Genomic DNA, 6,000 nt, shown 5'->3' with positions numbered 1-6,000 from the left:
AAAGCCCTAATGTTCTGCATTTATCAAGGTGAACTGAATTCTGCCCTGTTTTTATTCCTATTTAATTGCTATTGTCAGCTACACTCAAAAGAGTTGGGCCTTAAAATGAGGTTGGCTGAAAAAAATCATAGGATTTTTAAAATAATAATAATATACAATTTTTGTAGTCTTCTGGATTCAGTCAGTTCAGTTGTTTCTCTTTCAGAGGAGATTTTTTTAGGACAACTTGGTTTGAACCATACCTTCACTCCCCTGAACAACTCTCCAAAGTAAGTCATGGTGTGCTTGGAGAAGTGTCTGGCAGTACTACCTGCAGGTTGTGGATGCTGCAGCCATCTTTATGAATTTGTTTATAACCCAGGTTAAGGTGAATCAGAAAAATTTATTTATTACAACCTTCATACGTCATTGCTGACATGATGTCACAATTTTGGAGAGGTCTGATATAACAAGTTATATCACACCTGCCCTGCAAAGATACCTGAGATAGTGTGGGGTGAAGAAGTTGATGAGCTGCAGAAGTATGAATCAGCCTTCGCAGAACTCTGCTGCCATGGTGAGATTGCTGATGGCACCTATTTATAGTTAGCTAAGATGCTTCTGCCTAATAGTGTGTTATAGAGTATTTGTCTTCTCAGTTTCAGGGTAAACAGTAATTTAGGTCTCTCAGTCTTCCCTTAATGCATCCATAAGACGACAGACCTGGTTGCCTTTGATGTTTTGCAAAAGCAGGTTTACATGCTTGTACAGCAAGAAACTCTGGACTTCTAAGTTGTAGACTTTTTTCTGTAGCTCTCACTCTCTTAGCCCAACTAGGGTTTGCTCAAGCAAGTTGCTTTGCCCCCAGGAAGTTGTGACTTGTTAACTGATTAGCATTAGTAAGAGGTCCTTCACAAACAGGTACTTTTTATTCTTTTACCCAGCACAATGAGCGTACAGAGCAGAAGTTTGAAGCTAAAAGGGTCTGTATTCTTACCTGTGCTTCAGTCTTTCACAGACCAGTTTTTGAACTCACTTTAATCAGTGAACTCCATCTTTGGTTGGATAGACAATGTGTTTTTGCAGCATGATAAAAATATCCCCACAAATAAATTTCAGACTATCCTAAAAAATTGCCTTAGTAGGCATGGGGAAGCATCTTCTACTTAGTAAATTCCCCATTGTTTTTCTCAGAAACTCTTATATTACATATGACAGCACCTTATCTTTGCTGTGGTTTTGTTTCCTCTTAAGTCCATTCTTACTGTATTTCAGACAGTCTGATATATTGAGATCTATTTGATTTAAAAAAAACCCCAAACAACAAGGTATAAGGTACTCATTTTTCATACTTTCAGTGAAAATATTTCCAAGATATCCTCAAAGAGTCTAAGGTTCTGCTCACATGGAAATGAAAGCACGCTGTGTCTGTCTCTCCAGGTGTGATACCTGGACAACTTCAACCTCTCTAGCCAGTGAAAATGAGGCTCATTTTCAGCCATGGTTTACGCTTACAGTTTGATGCTGTTGATGCTGAATTAGGGAGAAAATACAATTTGGGGATTGGAACTGAATGCAAAAAAAATTTTTTTTAAAAGAGGAAAAGGCTTGTCAGCTTCCCACTTCTCTCAGAATGCTCAGAATGTAGAGAGATAAAGATTAATAGTGGTGTGTACTGAGGCATTTTAAAACTACTTTTTAGTAGTGAGACATACAGCAAAATCTCTACACCAAAGTAGTATAGGAACTATTTAGTATATATTATTCTATTGTCAATGAATCATTATAGTCATAAAAACTGTAAATGCTTTTGAGCAGATTATATATAGTCATATGTAAGTGGAGTCATAATAAAATATGGAATTTTTAAAGTTTAATTTGACAATGCAGTGTAAAAAGTCTTACTTTTTCTTTTCTGTCTCTTTGAAACAGCCTCCCAGTGTGTAATAGTCCCATTAGGTTATTGAATGCCCTTGTTTTATAAAAAACAAGGACATGCCTTTTAGTCACCATGCTGCTCCCTCCTCTATTTGACTGACTGACATTTGAGGGATTCTTCTGTGTGTGCTGTAGCAAAGAAGAGGTTTCCAACTTTACAAGACATCATTCATGCAGGCAAGGAGAGCAACCTGACACTGCTGAATTCTTCATGGGGAATTTCTTATTTAGCAACAAACATTCACTGAATTTGCTTTTATTTTATAGCTTCTGCAATCTCATCATCCCTTTGTTGCTGATCTGAGAGTAAGTGAAACTGCTCAGGATCAGTCCATGATGGTGCTCTGAGCTCAGGTGAAAGAACTCTGTTCACTTCTGAAAGACAAAATGAGAGTTAACTAATATTTTGACCCCAGGTTTCACTTAGATTAAAAGTGAAAATCAGGTCTGTCCTTTGATAGCACATAATGTTGTGGATGAGGCTTTGGGCCTGAGAAGATGGACATTAATTGAGAAAAAACTGTAAGGAATAAGAAACTTAATATTTTGCTATCAACATGCATAGTACTGTCCAGGATTTTAGTTGTGAGTTTGGTGTAAGAATCCAGATCATGGGTTTATATATTGCTCTTTCTTTATTGTAAGTGTTTCATGGTCTTTCTGCTTTACAGCTTCCATTAGGCCTGCAGCTATCAGTTTATTTCCAGAGAAGGTTCCTTTTCTAAATAATTCTCTGGTTGGACTAGATGGGTTAAATTATCAGAATGGTGTACAGGAAATTAGGCATCTGACTTCTGTTAAAAAATAATAGGAGCAGAATGCTTAATTTGTAGTGAAAGTTTACCATCTGCTTTAAAAGAGTTCAGTTTTTGAAACGGAAAGTAATTTAAAGTGAAATTTTTTAGCAAGTGTGGGGAAGTGAGAACCATAGAGGCCCAGAAATTCAGTGTTAGCATTGTTTGCCTTATAGTCGCTTGCTTCAAAGAATAACAAATCTTTCCAGATGTATGTTAGAGTACAGCTGGTCAGTAAGCCTAGGACTACCGTATTTCAGATTAGAAGAAAAGACATGGTAAAGCATGTGTCTGAGGAGTATGCTTTGAAGCTTTTTTTTATCAGAGACAGGCTGAGAAAGAAAGTGGCCCATGTAGCTGAACAGATAGACCAAAGGCAGGATACATTTTTTTAATCCATCTAATTCATGCTATAGCTGGTGCTACACCAGGCTGTAAAATTATAATATAATTTCCACTAATATTAACTAAAAACCTTTATATTACTGTCTTAAGAGCTTCACTTCATCTCCTATGAAAGGTTCCTGCCCCTTCCATTAGCACATGGCCACAAAAACAGCCAATGAGCCATTTGGTGTGGTCAGCAGGGATGAAGGTTGAGGTGTTTAGAGTTTTAGTCTTGTCTCTAGAGTTTCAGAAGTGAGCTTATGCACTTCCTCCTAAGCAACATGAATTATCAGGTAACCCCACTGTCAGTAATATTATACTCAGAGTTGATTTTAATTTATTCTGTACATAGAAGAACCCTCAAAATGTTTGTGTAGAATACGCTACAGATGTAAATTTAAAAAATTGGAGAAGAACCACTTTTTTTTCCCCCATATCTTGAGCAGCTATTTTTTCACAAGAGAATAGGCCATCTGCTAGAAAAATAATATTCCTGGATTTTAGAAGAATCTCAATGCTTAGTAAAATCTGAACCTTTTCAACTGAATATACCTTATGCATATCTAAACCTGAGCAGCTGAAAAAGCTAGACAGCTACTCCCAAGGAAAAAAATTACACTCTTCATAAAATAAAAATTACTTTGGTAAATGTGATCAGTATAAGCAAACACTATAGAAACATAGAGACAGGAGGTTAATAAAACATAGATATTATCTGAATTAATTTTCCAGTTTTTATTCATTTAGGTCTTGTCTTCAGTTTGAAGGTATTGGTTGCTGGAAATGCATAGCTATTTCTATTTCCTTTACACTTCATCAATTTTCCTTGAGTTTTTGGTCTAATTATCTACTAGATTACACTTTATAGCTATATTGATATTGAGTATTTAAAAAGATGAGTTTATCCACTCTGGTCTGTACATTTGGATTGGTTTCTGTGCACCATGTACTGACCACCACCCATTAGTTAAAAAATATTCATCTTTGCTAGTTACAATACAAATAGGATGAGCAGCAATCTGCCAGCCTGTTCCCCACTTATACTTTAGATCAGATCAAATGCTTGCCTGCAGCAGCAGCAGCAATTTGATACTAGTCTTCATGAAGCTACTACAGAACTCATTACTCTGGGCAAATTGCTTTGTATAGTATACTCTGTTGGAGTCTAAAGGGACATGAACCCCAAACAGTGCTTAATACAGATCATAAAATATTTAGCACCTGATATGTTAGTTTTAAAATGCTTACAAAGGTTAAACTTTATCCAAAAAGAGAAAAAAAATCATTCTGCTCCCATTAAGTCAGTGATTTAATAGAGTTTTCAGTACAATGGATTTGCTCCATGATAATCAATTACCTCCAGCAAATTAAAATATAAATTGGGTTGTCTTGGAGAAAAGGAAGCTCTAAATCAGTTTGTTCTGGCTGTACATAAATACAAATTTTATAGTTATGGTGTCCTAATGTCAGAACCAACATGTCATGACAGAAAGATATTTTTAATCGCTGTGATTCTTAAACCATCAACTATATTGATTTCATTTTTTTCCAAGTTGGGAGTATGAAAATATATAACCTTTCTTTAAAAAGTTCCTGCATTTCTTCATTGTATGTATGAGGTATGCAGGAACCTCATTAGGAATTGTTTGGGCAGCGAGCAATGTGTTTATTTCTACTCAGCAGAATACTCAAAAAACCTCAGGGTTTGACTGGCTTTCTTTTTCCTAGTGGGCAAACATACATTGAATTGGAAATCTCATTTCTATTCAAAAGTAGAGATGATAATTATGTTCAAACTAAATACAACTGATAAATAGACCACTAATATCATTGTACATTGTCCTAACTAATACTGCATCATGCTGTGTAATATCAAAATACATGGGGGAGAAAAAGGGTGATTTATTCTGAAAGTTGTGTGGGGAATTCTGTACATACCAATGTCTCAGTTGTATTTTTGTATAGTTTTTCTGCCAGTGACAGTTCACTGCATAACAGAAAGCTATAAAAAAAATTCAGATTTCAATTTCAAAATGGTATGGTAAATTGGTTTAGATTTTTCTTAGATCAATTATTGAAATAGAAGAAGTTTACAGTTATTTAGCAGTATTTGTGAAGACAGTAGAAATATTGTTATTAACTTCCAGTTTCATAGAAGCAGTTTGAAAGGTATAATCAGACCTCAACAGATAAGATGTTCTTTCAATTGAAATAAGTAGAGCTTAATTTTAGGTATTTACATTCTGATGTTTTGTGATTTGAGGTGACATAAGAGGAAACATGTTAGAAATACTTCAAGGGCACGTAATTACATGTCAGTATTGTGACTGGTAGTGTTATCCCCTTCTATCATTGATTTGCGTATAGGGTAGGAAGTAAAACCTGTCTATATGGAGGAGTGGTATTTGGGGTAATATGCCTGTATATAACGTGTTAGTTCTATGTGAGATTATGAACCCTATGTACTTTCGCTGCACTTGTAGTTTTTTAGCCATCTTTCATCTCTTTTTATCTGCAAAAAGGCTAGAAATTCATGCGAGGTGTGATACAGGGCTAAGAACAGGGAGGTCATTAAATCCAGATGGTTTTCTAATCAAAGAGAAGCACTTACAGAACTGGCTGCTATGTAGGCAAACCAACTTGTTGAGGAAAGATCATCTGATACTCTCCAATGGGAAGTCTGTGCTTCAGGTGCAGTTACTGCATTATATGTGCTGTCACTTCTCATTATTTTAATTAAAGAACAATGATATTTGGAAACTCTGAGGGTATAGTGTGCATTTTCACTACCACATGTGCCTGAAAAGATTAACTGAAAACTTCAGACAACTCATGGCTGGACCTCTTGGAGAAATGTGCTCAAGTTCAGGAGTACATTGGTGACAGCCTAGCCCTTGCAGTT

This window comes from Haliaeetus albicilla, chromosome 10 (genome assembly GCF_947461875.1).
Source record: "Haliaeetus albicilla chromosome 10, bHalAlb1.1, whole genome shotgun sequence".
NCBI lineage: Eukaryota > Metazoa > Chordata > Aves > Accipitriformes > Accipitridae > Haliaeetus > Haliaeetus albicilla.
The sequence above is the reverse complement of the archived record's forward strand: the minus strand, read 5'-3'. Positions refer to the sequence as shown.